Genomic DNA, 15765 nt, shown 5'->3' on the forward strand with positions numbered 1-15765 from the left:
AGTTCAGACGTTCTTTGCAAAACAGTTTTTAGCATGGATAGGGACTGCAACTGCTGTGTTCGGATGCAGGCTGAGTTGGCATCCCTTCGCTCCCAGCTTCAGGCAGTGTTGGCTTCGGTCACACAGCTTGAGGCTGTTGCCAATGGGCATCACTGTGGGGGTCCGGATGGGGGTTTGTCGGGGACGGCCAGCTCGTCCCATGCATCCCCTGATCGGACTACGACTGTGGTTTCCCGGGATACTGCCCGCATTCAGGCTGATCCCTCACCTGTGGTAGAGTGGGAGGTCGTTTCAAGGTGTGGCAGGGGGCGAAAGACATTCCGGAGGGCTGAACGGAAAGCCTCTCCAGTTTGTCTGACGAACCGGTTTCAGGCTCTGTCTCAGGCTGATACTGATCTTCAGCCTGACATGGCTGCTTGTCCTGTTCCAGAGGTTGCCCCTCAGTCTGCAAGATCCGGGCAGTTGCAGAGGGTGGGCTTACTGGTAGTTGGGAGCTCCAACGTCAGGCGCGTAATGGGGCCCCTTAGGGAAATGGCAGCAAGAGAGAGGAAGAAAACCAATGTGCACTCCGTGTGCATACCGGGGGGAGTCATTCCAGATGTGGAAAGGGTCCTTCCGGATGCCATGAAGGGTACAGGGTGCACCCATCTGCAGGTGGTCGCTCATGTCGGCACCAATGATGTGTGTCGCTATGGATTGGAGGAAATCCTCTCTGGCTTCCGGCGGCTATCTGATTTGGTGAAGACTGCCAGTCTCGCTAGCGGGATGAAAGCAGAGCTCACCATCTGCAGCATCGTCGAAGGACTGACTGCGGACCTTTGGTACAGAGCCGAGTGGAGGGTCTGAATCAGAGGCTGAGACGGTTCTGCGACCGTGTGGGCTGCAGATTCCTCGACTTGCGCCATAGGGTGGTGGGGTTTCGGGTTCCGCTGGATAGGTCAGGAGTCCACTACACGCAACATGCGGCTACACGGGTAGCAGGGGTTGTGTGGCGTGGGCTGGGCGGTTTTTTAGGTTAGATGGCCTTGGGCAAGTACAGAAAGGGCAACAGCCTCAACGGGTGCGGGGCAAAGTCAGGACATGCGGGGACCAAGCAGCAATCGGTATTGTAATTGTCAACTGTCGAAGCTGCGTTGGTAAAGTACCGGAACTTCAAGCGCTGATAGATAGCACCGAAGCTGAAATCGTTATAGGTACAGAAAGCTGGCTTAAGCCAGAGATAAATTCTGCCGAAATTTTTACAAAGGTACAGACGGTGTTTAGAAAGGATAGACTGCATGCAACCGGTGGTGGAGTGTTCGTCGCTGTTAGTAGTAGTTTATCCTGTAGTGAAGTAGAAGTGGATAGTTCCTGTGAATTATTATGGGTGGAGGTTACACTAAACAACCGAACTAGGTTAATAATTGGCTCCTTTTACCGACCTCCCGACTCAGCAGCATTAGTGGCGGAACAACTGAGAGAAAATTTGGAATACATTTCACATAAATTTTCTCAGCATGTTATAGTCTTAGGTGGAGATTTCAATTTACCAGATATAGACTGGGACACTCAGATGTTTAGGACGGGTGGTAGGGACAGAGCATCGAGTGACATTATACTGAGTGCACTATCCGAAAATTACCTCGAGCAATTAAACAGAGAACCGACTCGTGGAGATAACATCTTGGACCTATTGATAACAAACAGACCCGAACTTTTCGACTCTGTATGTACAGAGCAGGGAATCAGTGATCATAAGGCTGTTGCAGCATCCCTGAATATGGAAGTTAATAGGAATATAAAAAAAGGGAGGAAGGTTTATCTGTTTAGCAAGAGTAATAGACGGCAGATTTCAGACTACCTAACAGATCAAAACGAAAATTTCTGTTCCGAAACTGACAATGTTGAGTGTTTATGGAAAAAGTTCAAGGCAATCGTAAAATGTGTTTTAGACAGGTACGTGCCGAGTAAAACTGTGAGGGACGGGAAAAACCCACCGTGGTACAACAACAAAGTTAGGAAACTACTGCGAAAGCAAAGAGAGCTCCACTCCAAGTTTAAACGCAGCCAAAACCTCTCAGACAAACAGAAGCTAAACGATGTCAAAGTTAGCGTAAGGAGGGCTATGCGTGAAGCGTTCATTGAATTCGAAAGTGAAATTCTATGTACCGACTTGACAGAAAATCCTAGGAAGTTCTGGTCTTACGTTAAATCAGTAAGTGGCTCGAAACAGCATATCCAGACACTACGGGATGATGATGGCATTGAAACAGAGGATGACACGCGTAAAGCTGAAATACTAAACACCTTTTTCCAAAGCTGTTTCACAGAGGAAGACCGCACTGCAGTTCCTTCTCTAAATCCTCGCACAAACGAAAAAATGGCTGACATCGAAATAAGTGTCCAAGGAATAGAAAAGCAACTGGAATCACTCAATAGAGGAAAGTCCACTGGACCTGACGGGATACCAATTCGATTCTACAAAGAGTACGCGAAAGAACTTGCCCCCCTTCTAACAGCCGTGTACCGCAATTCTCTAGAGGAACGGAGGGTTCCAAATGATTGGAAAAGAGCACAGATAGTCCCAGTCTTCAAGAAGGGTCGTCGAGCAGATGCGCAAAACTATAGACCTATATCTCTTACGTCGATCTCTTGTAGAATTTTAGAACATGTTTTTTGCTCGCGTATCATGTCATTTCTGGAAACCCAGAATGTACTATGTAGGAATCAACATGGATTCCGGAAACAGCGATCGTGTGAGACCCAGCTCGCCTTATTTGTTCATGAGACCCAGAAAATATTAGATACAGGCTCCCAGGTAGATGCTATCTTTCTTGACTTCCGGAAGGCGTTCGATACAGTTCCGCACTGTCGCCTGATAAACAAAGTAAGAGCCTACGGAATATCAGACCAGCTGTGTGGCTGGATTGAATAGTTTTTAGCAAACAGAACACAGCATGTTGTTATCAATGGAGAGACGTCTACAGACGTTAAAGTAACCTCTGGCGTGCCACAGGGGAGCGTTATGGGACCATTGCTTTTCACAATATATATAAATGACCTAGTAGATAGTGTCGGAAGTTCCATGCGGCTTTTCGCGGATGATGCTGTAGTATACAGAGAAGTTGCAGCATTAGAAAATTGTAGCGAAATGCAGGAAGATCTGCAGCGGATAGGCACTTGGTGCAGGGAGTGGCAACTGACCCTTAACATACACAAATGTAATGTATTGCGAATACATAGAAAGAAGGATCCTTTATTGTATGATTATATGATAGCGGAACAAACACTGGTAGCAGTTACTTCTGTAAAATATCTGGGAGTATGCGTGCGGAACGATTTGAAGTGGAATGATCATATAAAATTAATTGTTGGTAAGGCGGGTACCAGGTTGAGATTCATTGGGAGAGTGCTTAGAAAATGTAGTCCATCAACAAAGGAGGTGGCTTACAAAACACTCGTTCGACCTATACTTGAGTATTGCTCATCAGTGTGGGATCCGTACCAGATCGGTTTGACGGAGGAGATAGAGAAGATACAAAGAAGAGCGGCGCGTTTCGTCACAGGGTTATTTGGTAACCGTGATAGCGTTACGGAGATGTTTAACAAACTCAAGTGGCAGACTCTGCAAGAGAGGCGCTCTGCATCGCGGTGTAGCTTGCTCGCCAGGTTTCGAGAGGGTGCGTTTCTGGATGAGGTATCGAATATATTGCTTCCCCCTACTTATATCTCCCGAGGAGATCATGAATGTAAAATTAGAGAGATTAGAGCTCGCACGGAGGCTTTCAGACAGTCGTTCTTCCCGCGAACCATACGCGACTGGAACAGGAAAGGGAGGTAATGACAGTGGCACGTAAAGTGCCCTCCGCCACACACCGTTGGGTGGCTTGCGGAGTATCAATGTAGATGTAAATGTAGATGTAGATGTAGACCTGCTATTCGAGAATGGAACTGTAGAGAATCAGCCTGAAAATGTGCACGGGGGCTTAATTAAATATAAGATTGAAAATACTTTTAGTTTTTAGTAGCTGTATGTCCGATTACGCTGGGTCTCGTAATCGGTTGGCCCTGACTAGCATTATTACGCTATCTAACTGCGAAGAACAACAACAAAGAATGAAATGAAAATTTCCGTTAACACAATTAATTAATTAAGTCCCCAGCAACTATAAAACCTACAAAACCCAAGCACAAATGTAATTGTTCTGTGTGTGGGAGTGTGACTCAACGTACACATCTAGCACGGTTCTTCTTCAACAAGACAAGAATTTTTAAATACCAATTATACTGACGTGATAAAAGAAAATTAGAAATACGATAATTGCGTAAGGAAAGCAGAATTACACTCTAATACAAGAACACACGCCATATGCTTTGTTGACTGAACCTGTAATGACGCATTATTTAGGATACTGAAATTAAAACAAACGGAGTTAATTACCTCATCTATATTGATGAAAATCATTCTAATCCTTACATTATATCTCAACCAGAACTCTCCAATATCACATCTCAGCAAGCACTGCCTAATAGCACATCTCAACAAACACTCTCTGCTACAACATCTCAGCACAGACTACCACGAGACCTCAACAGGCACTGACTACTACGAGCTCTCTCCAAGCATTGACTTCTACGAGTTCTTAACAGGCACTGACTACTACGAGCTCTCGACAAGCACTGTGGAGGCGGCTTAATACACTCCTGGAAATGGAAAAAAGAACACATTGACACCGGTGTGTCAGACCCACCATACTTGCTCCGGACACTGCGAGAGGGCTGTACAAGCAATGATCACACACACGGCACAGCGGACACACCAGGAACCGCGGTGTTGGCCGTCGAATGGCGCTAGCTGCGCAGCATTTGTGCACCGCCGCCGTCAGTGTCAGCCAGTTTGCCGTGGCATACGGAGCTCCATCGCAGTCTTTAACACTGGTAGCATGCCGCGACAGCGTGGACGTGAACCGTATGTGCAGTTGACGGACTTTGAGCGAGGGCGTATAGTGGGCATGCCCGCATCTCGTGGTCGTGCGGTAGCGTTCTCGCTTCCCACGCCCGGGTCAGGGATTTTCTCTGCCTCGTGATGGCTGGGTGTTGTGTGCTGTCCTTAGGTTAGTTAGGTTTAAGTAGTTCTAAGTTCTAGGGGACTTATGACCACAGCAGTTGAGTCCCATAGTGCTCAGAGCCATTTGAACAATTTTTTATAGTCGGCATGCGGGAGGCCGGGTGGACGTACCGCCGAATTGCTCAACACGTGGGGCGTGAGGTCTCCACAGTACATCGATGTTGTCGCCAGTGGTCGGCGGAAGGTGCACAAGCCCGTCGACCTGGGACCGGACCGCAGCGACGCACGGATGCACGCCAAGACCGTAGGATCCTACGCAGTGCCGTAGGGGACCGCACCGCCACTTCCCAGCAAATTAGGGACACTGTTGCTCCTGGGATATCGGCGAGGGCCATTCGCAACCGTCTCCATGAAGCTGGGCTACGGTCCCGCACACCGTTAGGCCGTCTTCCGCTCACGCCCCAACATCGTGCAGCCCGCCTCCAGTGGTGTCGCGACAGGCGTGAATGGAGGGACGAATGGTGACGTGTCGTCTTCAGCGATGAGAGTCGCTTCTGCCTTGGTGCCAATGATGGTCGTATGCGTGTTTGGTACCGTGCAGGTGAGCGCCACAATCAGGACTGCATACAGCCGAGGCACACAGGGCCAACACCCGGCATCATGGTGTGGGGAGCGATCTCCTACACTGGCCGTACACCACTGGTGATCGTCGAGGGAACACTGAATAGTGCACGGTACATCCAAACCGTCATTGAACCCATCGTTCTACCATTCCTAGACCGGCAAGGGAACTTGCTGTTCCAACAGGACAATGCACGTCCGCATGTATCCCGTGCCACCCAACGTGCTCTAGAAGGTGTAAGTCAACTACCCTGGCCAGCAAGATCTCCGGATCTGTTCCCCATTGAGCATGTTTGGGACTGGATGAAGCGTCGTCTCACGCGGTCTGCACGTCCAGCACGAACGCTGGTCCAACTGAGGCGCCAGGTGGAAATGGCATGGCAAGCCGTTCCACAGGACTACATCCAGCATCTCTACGATCGTCTCCATGGGAGAATAGCAGCCTGCATTGCTGCGAAAGGTGGACATACACTGTACTAGTGCCGACATTGTGCATGCTCTGTTGCCTGTGTCTATGTGCCTGTGGTTCTGTCAGTGTGATCATGTGATGTATCTGACCCCAGGAATGTGTCAATAAAGTTTCCCCTTCCTGGGACAATGAATTCACGGTGTTCTTATTTCAATTTCCAGGAGTGTAATACTCTTAGGCGCAATCTCTGGCGCAGTGGCTCAGTGTAGCCACCTTTCATATGCCCTTCCTCCACAGGCCAGAATTTGATGGTATTTTTGCCAGCATTGGTGGTGAAAATACCACCAAATTCGTCCAGAAAAATACAGACAAAATAAAAGATAATATTAATACCTAAATATCACATAATTAGTTAAAATTTTGGCTTTGCACCGACCTTTCAATAACCTAATATACAAAATACAGTAGGCAATACAAATTCTTTTCATACATGTGGCTTTACATAATAGTTTGCACAATACACAAAAAATCAGTTTATACAAATGTTCACATAAAATACTTTTAATTGTTCAAAAAAAACAAATAGTTGATAATTCCAGTCCAACAATGGTCAACAGGTGCAAACACCAACAAGTGACATCGTTTCAGCAGAAGCAGTCCATCAGTTGCACCCAGCAATGTTGAGCAGGTGCAGACACCAACAAGTGACATCATTTCAGTAGAAGCAGTCCATCAGTTGCACCCAGCAATGTTGAGCAGGTGCAGGCACCAACAAGTGACATCATTTCAGTAGAAGCAGTCCATCAGTTGCACCCAGCAATGTTGAGCAGGTGCAGACACCAACAAGTGACATCATTTCAGTAGAAGCAGTCCATCAGTTGCACCCAGCAATGTTGAGCAGGTGCAGACACCAACAAGTGACATTATTTCAGTAGAAGCAGTTCCATCTGTGGCGCCCAGTAATGTTGAGCAGGTGCAGACACCAACAAGTGACATCATTTCAGTAGAAGCAGTCCATCAGTTGCACCTAGCAATGATGAGCAGGTCCAGAGAGCAGTCCATGATATTCACTATCACCGATCACACTGTTCATCAGAGTATATAAGCACAAATTAAACATGTCCTAGTGGCACCAATCATGTAGAAAAAGTGCAAGTAACAGTCCATAATATTCACTACCACTGATCACACAGTTCATCAGCAGAAATTAATCATTCCTAAGTGTCACACATTATGTTGAAAAAGTGCAGGTAACAGTTCATAATATTTACCATCACTAATCAGACAGTTCAGGCATGAACAATAGTTTGAATACACATACAAATGCTTTTACACTAAACATACAAAACATAACAAACACACAAATGATGTCAGATAATTTTCATATTAACTATTACAAACACTCAAATATCAGTAAACCTATAATATTTATGGGTGTCAGTGCAAGCCACTACAAACAAATAAAATAATATTTACGAGATAGGTGGGTAGGATTAGGAAAGGAAAACACACAAAACACACTCATTCATCTTTCATCCACATTAAGTACTACTGTGTAATTGAATGGTGTTAACTGTGTAAATGTAATTCTGTCAAAATCTGATGTTCATCATGTGTATCAAGTAGTAGTGGCAGCAATGTATAACAGTCAATAATAGTTAGGTCAACGTCATAGTCATCATGTCAAGACCAATGTTTGCCAAGCCAGATCAAATGTACTGTTGTTGAACAACTGTCAGTGAGCCAAGATATGCAAATACTTCCTCTCTTCAAAAAAAAAGTATATACTGCTTAGTGATTTAAAAAAGTTTGTGTATAGACTATCTTCCTTCTACTTTAGTGTTCTAGTCTGCTATCTTCATCCTCCTTGTTCCATAAGACCAACAAAAAAAAATATGCTCCTCACTTACTTTACCTCTTATCCACCAAAACTCCAATAATCATCAACTTCACACAATCTCAATAATACCTCAATAATACCTCTTCAATACGTCGATACATATAAGCCTTATTGCCAATATATGCTCCTCACTTACTTTACCTCTTATCCACCAAAACTCCAATAATCATCAACTTCACACAATCTCAATAATACCTCAATAATACCTCTTCAATGCGTCGATACATATAAACCTTATTACCAATATCATTTCACTTCCATAACAACTCTTTCCTCTAGTCAGTCTCCTCGAACAAGTACAGATAAAATCCCAATGCAAACCTCATCATCCCATACAATCCGAAGACACATTGTCAACACACAACCTCTGTGTGATCCATCTGAGCCAAATCTTCTACTCATTATGAATTATAAACAAAAGAAATGCATACATGACCTCTAACAGACTTAGTTCGAATAACTCTCAGTAATTAAGTACGATTACGGAATGTGAATGATCACAATATTTCACAGTGTGTACACCACTTCAAGAATTATGGCAGAAGCAAACATGTGGAGTATTTCTTGTATCAAGTGTCACTTCCTATTTCAATTGCTCACGAAAAATGCAGTGTAATAACTGTTAATGGTCTAAACCTAGTAATGGTATGTCATGTCGTTAGCTTCCTTCCTATTAGCATAAATTTATACAGTTTCCATAAAACCTCCAGCTCATGTGACTTCTGTGAAGTTTCTTGTACTAATGTCGTTCGTCGAATTATAGCAGTTCATTTTCTTATCTTAAAAATATAAGGAACTTAGCGTAAGCAAAACAAGCAATAGAGAGTAAATATACCAGTAGAGAACAGAATGTCAAAAACTGGATGCAGCACTATCCTTACAACAAGGCTCTGCCAAGCGAACAATCTGTAACCTATACCATAGTGTAACCTAAACTCTATATTCGTACACTGTACATCAGCATTTCTATACACCAAATTAAAGAGTAGTTACGACAACAACAGATATGTATAAATATGCAATCCATACGCAAAGCAGTAAACATGTCATTAGCAACATATCAGCATAAGCAAATAAATGTTCATATGTCATCTTAATAAGTAAACATGAAGGCGCAACCAGATAAATCACAAAGTATAACTTACATACATATCAGCACAACTAATCAGTTGACAATTATAATTTAAATAAATAAGTACATCAGGCACATAATTAAAAAATATGACATCAGTGAAAAAGCAGTGCAGCCAAGCGATGCATAATATACACAAGTTACAACCCAGTTCATTAATAATCATTGTCAAAATCAGTTAACGTACGCAAGCACGTCGCTTCACAAGTAAATTCATAGAACATGAAATTAGCACAAAGTATGAATCACGTAATCGCGAGCAGCAAATTACGTCTAAAGTACGTACCTAAGTGGAAATATGTTACCTGAAAAATAAACTCAATTAATAGTTACCTTTTTTAGTTTATTAGTTTCTTCTTCGAAATTACATTCTTCCTGAAAATTTCTCGATAGCAAGTCCTCTTAACGTCGGAGACACACAGAATTTACCCGAAGTTCTTAAATATTTTATACAACCGTATCCTGGAAAATACTGAATGTTAATAACATAATTCATCAAGTCACTATAGCTTTATACTGAATTTAATCGGAGAAATTAAACTGTGTATTTGTTTACGGCTGTCAGTGCATTCGCACTGAGCGCTCGATCAGCTGTAGGCGCGTGACGTAGGAAGCAATTGTTCGCGGTCAACGACTGCTTTGTGCGGCGCGCAGACTTGACTGTTGCTTTGAGTATGTGCCGCCGCCAAAACACAGCGCGGTATCCTTGTACTCTCCGCATGTTTGCATGTAGCTGTGAGATTCTCTAAAGTATGTCATTCCACAAAAATTTTTACGTTAGATATATGATGTATTCCTTTAGAGCGTCGAGATTTAAGAGTTTCTACTTCAACAGTGTTATCATGTATAATTTTACGAATTCTATATGGACCATTATAAAGCAGAAAAAATTTGCGACACAAGCCTTTTCCTTTGTGAGACAAACGATGAGACTTAATTAACACTTTTTGACCAACTGACAAGATTTTTGAACGACCAGGACGCTTAGCTGATTTCTCTCTTCTAGCAGCCGCAGATGCAATATTTCGTAGAGCCAGGTTGACAACTTCAGAATGCCGTAGTTTCCGTGAAGGCGGAAAAGGAACGATTTCAGAAATGCGATTTGTCGGTGCTTTGTTTTTTAATATCAGTAAAGGCGGTAAAGAAGTTGAGTCATTAGGGAGTTCATTCAGAATGTTTTGAAAAATATGAAGATACTGATCCCACGTTCTGTGATTCTGATGACAATAAAGACGACACAATTTATTGATTTCCTTCATCCATCTCTCTGAAGCGTTAGATTGAGGGTGAAAAAGTGAAATGAAAATTGGTTTAATTTTACGACGCTGTAGAGTATGAAGCCAAATTTTAGAACGAAACTGTGATCCATTATCTGATATAACCTTATCAACATGACCAACTTCTTTAAGAAAATGTTTGATGAAATCATTAGATACTGAACGAGCTGTTGCTTTGCGTAACGGCGTAAAACACACATATTTTGATGTCAACTCCACTGCTACGAAAATGTACGCAAAACCATTAGTAGAACGAACCACTGGACCGAACAAATCGACTGCAGCCATCTCCTTTAATTTCGCTGGAATGATAGGAAACAACGGTGCTCTGTGAGAAACTGTTGGCGGCTTAGCCTTTTGACATAATTTGCATTTGGCCAGAACAGATCGAATACGTTTTTCCATATTACTGAAATAACAATTTTCTCGTAATTTATGAAAGCATTTTCTGGGACCAAAATGTGCATAACTGAAATGCGTATACCAAATCAATTTATTGACCCACTCATCAGGAATACAAACTAACCAAACGGAGTTGTCGACCGATTTTCGTTTAAAAAGAATGTCATTGCGGACTAAATAATGCTGTCTTTTCGGTACGCTTTCCTTTCTCCTCCACTTCTCCTTAATGTCCTTCCAGATTGGATCCTTATTTTGCTCCTTAGCGATGCCCTGGAGCGAAGACGAAATAAAGTTCTCAAACGCAACACCTTGAATATACATCAAACAATAATTGTTTTCTATGCAGTACTCTTCAGCACTTTGTTTCAAACCCACAGGTGCACGTGATAAAGCATCAGCAACAATATTTGAAGAACCCTGTATGTAAACAATACTAAAATCAAATTCCTGTAGGTACAACGCCCATCGTGACAATCTGCCGTGAGTTAATTTTGTTGACATAAGAAATTCCAGAGCTCTATGATCGGTATAAACCTTAGTATGTCTGCCAAACAAAAATGTCCGAAATTTTGTAAAAGCCCAAACAACAGCCAAAGCTTCAAGTTCCGTAATCGAATAATTCTTTTCTGATTTAGAAATAACACGACTTCCAAATGCAATAGTTTTCTGTGCTACAACGCCGTTTTCTTCTATCTCTTGAAATAAATGTGCACCTAGGCCCTTGTATGATGAGTCCGTCGCCAAACAAAAATCTTTAGATAAATCCGGATGTGAAAGAAGTGGAGCAGCAACTAAAGCATCACGAAGCTGTTCAAATTCTGACTGAGCTTCCTCATCCCAACACCAATTAGATTTCTTTCCAGATAGTTCACATAAACGAGGTGTGGCCAAATCGTCCAATCTAACAAAGCGTCTAAGAAAATTACAGACACCAAGGAAGCTACGAACATCACGTTTCGTGGTAGGAACAGCATAGTTACGAATAGCGTCTATTTTTTCTGGATCAGGAAGAATACCCTCTGTAGAAATAATGTGACCGAGAAATTTCACCTGAGAACGACCAAATTCAGATTTTTCTAAGTTCACAGAAATGCCAACTCTTGCAAAAATACGTAACAATGAATCCAAAATTTTGTTGTGCTCACTCCAAGAATGTTTAGCAATAAGAATATCGTCAACATATGAAGTAATGTTGTCACGAAGATAAACAGGTAAAATTTCATTTAAACTACGAATGAATGCTGCTGAAGATACAGTAAGTCCAAACGGTAATTTCCGAAACTGGTAAAAGTTACCAAAGGCTAAAAAGGCAGTATATTTTCTACAATCAGGGTGGAGTTCTATTTGCCAAAAACTTGCGCGCATATCAATCGTGGATAAAACTTTAATTCCATGGAAATGTTGAAGAAGTTCATCTAAATTTTGTGGACGGTCAGTTTCAGGAATGATGATATTATTTATCTGTCTGGAATCCAGAACCAAACGAATTGACCCATCCTTTTTAAGAACAACGTGTAATGGGCTAGTATAAGGACTGACTGCAGGCTCAATAATGCCCTGATCTAACATGTACTGAAGTTCATTCTTAACCTTGTCTCTGTAAGCCAAAGGAATAGCGTACGTTTTCCCGCGAAATGGTGTGTGTTCTTTTACTTTAAATAAATATTGTAAGCCTTGTATAGTTCCTGTGTGATGACTAAACACTGTAGCATGTGAAGTCAAAATGTGGTGCAGCTCTTCTCTTGCAACGTCATCTGGCACTTCAGCTTTCTTAACCTTTTCATTAATTAATTCTTCGCTATTAATTATATCATCCATCGCGTCTCTGTATCTATTGTCATTGTCATGAATGAACACATCGTCGTCATAATGCTCAACGAAAACATCAGAAGTAAGAAACCTTAAACATTTTGTATCTGACTCAGATCTTGTTAAACACTCGAAAAATTTCAAACATTTCGGCATTCCGGCAACAGTCAAATTTACACCTCCTTCTTTAAAGTTCAAAATTGCCTTATGTGCGTTAAGAAACTCCATACCTAATATAATTTGGGTACTGAGTAATGGAACAATAATAAAATTAGCAGAAAATTCGTATCCTTGACAAATGAAATTTAAGTTGGTCTGTTGTTTGACTTCCACACTTTTTCCAGAAATAGCACCTCGAATTGTAGTTTTAGAAATAGGTAACACAGGACAGGCAATAGTTCTTTCACATATACGAAAAACTGATTCACTAATGACATTCAATGGGCTTCCAGAATCTAAAACTGCAGTGAACTTATTCTTACCCACACATACTTCAATAACAGGGTGTAAAAATGCGTCTACATTATTTTCGTCTAGCAAAATGTCTCTCATGTCTTCCAGGCGTACGTAGTGTAAAGTCGTAGTGTCATTACTTTCTGAACCGTCTATATTGCTGCCAGAAGCCGAAGCTACAAGTCATTGTCGATTGTTTGCGTCACGTCTTTGATTATTCGCGTCATTTCGCGGATCAATTTCTACTATTTGCACTTGTCTCTCTGAAGTTCTGTCCCGTGGAGGATGCCAACTAGGTCCCTCCTGTCTGTTAGATGCAAATTCTTGGTTGTGTCTGTTATTAAAATTTCTGTTTTCCTGTCTGTCTGCATAACTACTTCTTGTATAATTTCGATTGTCACTTCTGAAATTATTGTTGTATCTACTACCCTGATTATTTCTGTAGTAAGAATTTCTATTACTGTTTGAATAATTTCTGTCTTGATGATACCGATTACTGTTTCCGTATGATTGATCATTCCGGTACGAATTACCGTTATTATAATTGTCTGTGTAATTTCTGTTAGAACGTCTGTTATTGTCATAAGGCTGGTATCTATTGTCCTGTCTGTTACGTCTGTCATTCTCAAAATTACCCATATAACGCCCGTTCCGATCACTATCCCTTTTCTCTGAAAATCTATTGTAATTACTGTTACTGAAGAAGTTACAGGAAGTCCCGTCGTCGTTGTCATACTCAAGTTCTTGCAACAAAGTCTTAAAGTCTCGATGTCGTCTTTACATCTTCCAGCTAAAGCAATTTGTCTTATGGATTGTGGCAGCTTAGTTAAACAAATGCGAATTAATTCAGTCGGGCTATAAGGGTTGGAAAGGAACTGATTCTTTCGAATCATATCTTCAAAATATTCTGCTGGCGTGCGGAACTCAGACTGTTTGAAATTACGCTGCATAATAAGACTGTGTTTGACTCTGTCTTGTGTGTTTTCGGACCAATATGCCGATAGAAATGCATGATAAAAACCATTCAGATTATTACAATCTCTAATGAGTGCGCGCATCCGCGTCGCCGGTTCGTTTTCTAAATATCCACACATAAATTCCAGTTTGTGACTTAGTGGCCAATTTGGTGGAAGTGCGTACATAAACTGATCTAACCATGAACATGGATGTATGTCATTCTTAGAATTGCGGAAGATCTTAAATTTCCGAACAGTCAAAAAGTGTTTATAGTCAAAGTTTTCGCCTCGTGGCGACAAAGACCTACCACGTCTGTCCCAGTCCGAATGTCGATTATTGTCAAGTTCGCGCGCCTGGCGCTCTCTTGTTGCTTCTCGTAAATGAAATAAATTACTTTATTCATACCCCTCTGCTATCTGTGATTCTAAGTTCCTTCTACTGTCCTTTCCTACTATTTCGCCTTCAATTTGTTTGACTTGCTTTCGTAATGCCTCAAATTCCCTTTTCACGCGTTCATTAAATTTTCCCTGATTTTCAACATGCTTATTTATGTTCTGATACTCTTCGGTTTCTGCAAATGGCAATGGTGCTGTATCATCTGAATCTCTGTCCCCACTTAAACTAAGACTTGTCCATTTATCTGAAATCTCCTCAACTCTCTCCGATAAGTCACCTATTTGTTCTTTCTGTTTATTTACGTCTTCCGTAAGTGTCGCGACTCGGGTTTCAGTATTAACACATTTAGTAGTTAACTGTTCATACTGTTGTGTTAGGTTATTTAATCTGTCATTTGGTACGGATTCCTCGATTCTCTCAAATATTTCTTCCTTATCTTTTGCACGTTGTAAATTTAACTCTGAAAATTTCTGTACTATCACGCGATCTCTTTCTTCCTGTTCTCTATCCTGTTCCCTTTGTCTGATTTCTACTGCAATTAATCTATTATTGTGAGCATTCAAAATTGGTTGTACTTCTTCTCTGATTTCTTTCTTTAATTCATCTTTCATATTTTTGAAACATGTCCCTATTCGTGAGTCTAACCGTGTTTCCAAAGTTCCCATCTCTGTTTTAAATTCAGATCCTAACCGAGTTTCCATTGTTCCCATCCGTGTTTCCATTGTTCCTATTCGTGTTTCCATACGTGCTCCCAAATTTAATATAGCACTCATCAGCTGCTCCATATTAACTTGTTCAGAATTCTTCTCGCCCCTAACATTTCCCGCAAAACTAACTTCCTTCTGCATAGCCATAAGGCTATCTGTGTTCGATACTATTCCAGAATCTTCTGTCGTTAATCTCAGATTCTGTGAATTTTCTAATTGAGAAAAATTTTGAAATGGTTCCGGACTGTCTTCCCGACTTATTAAATTGTTTTCCACTTCATTATTCATCACACTGTTCTCCTATGTTGGCGAGTTCGCCATGTTAACAATTTCGTCATTCTCACTATTCATCATTTTTGCCTTTTTCATCGACCACGTAATCATTTACAAAACATAAAAAAAATTCGTCACTGTACGAAAATTACACACAATGACTCTTTATCTCCAACAATACCATTTACATGAAATGTTTCCCTCAAATACGATTAATCGAACAATTGAAATAATTGCACTAAATTGTCAAACCCATAGACAAGACAATAAAAATTAAATTTTGAAAAATACCATTAGAAGAATGCCAATTACCAAATCTACACATGCAAAATAGACTACAATTACTAACTACAAATTACTACAACAATACTACCATCTACTA

The sequence above is a fragment of the Schistocerca americana genome, chromosome 3 (genome assembly GCF_021461395.2).
Source record: "Schistocerca americana isolate TAMUIC-IGC-003095 chromosome 3, iqSchAmer2.1, whole genome shotgun sequence".
Taxonomy (NCBI): domain Eukaryota; kingdom Metazoa; phylum Arthropoda; class Insecta; order Orthoptera; family Acrididae; genus Schistocerca; species Schistocerca americana.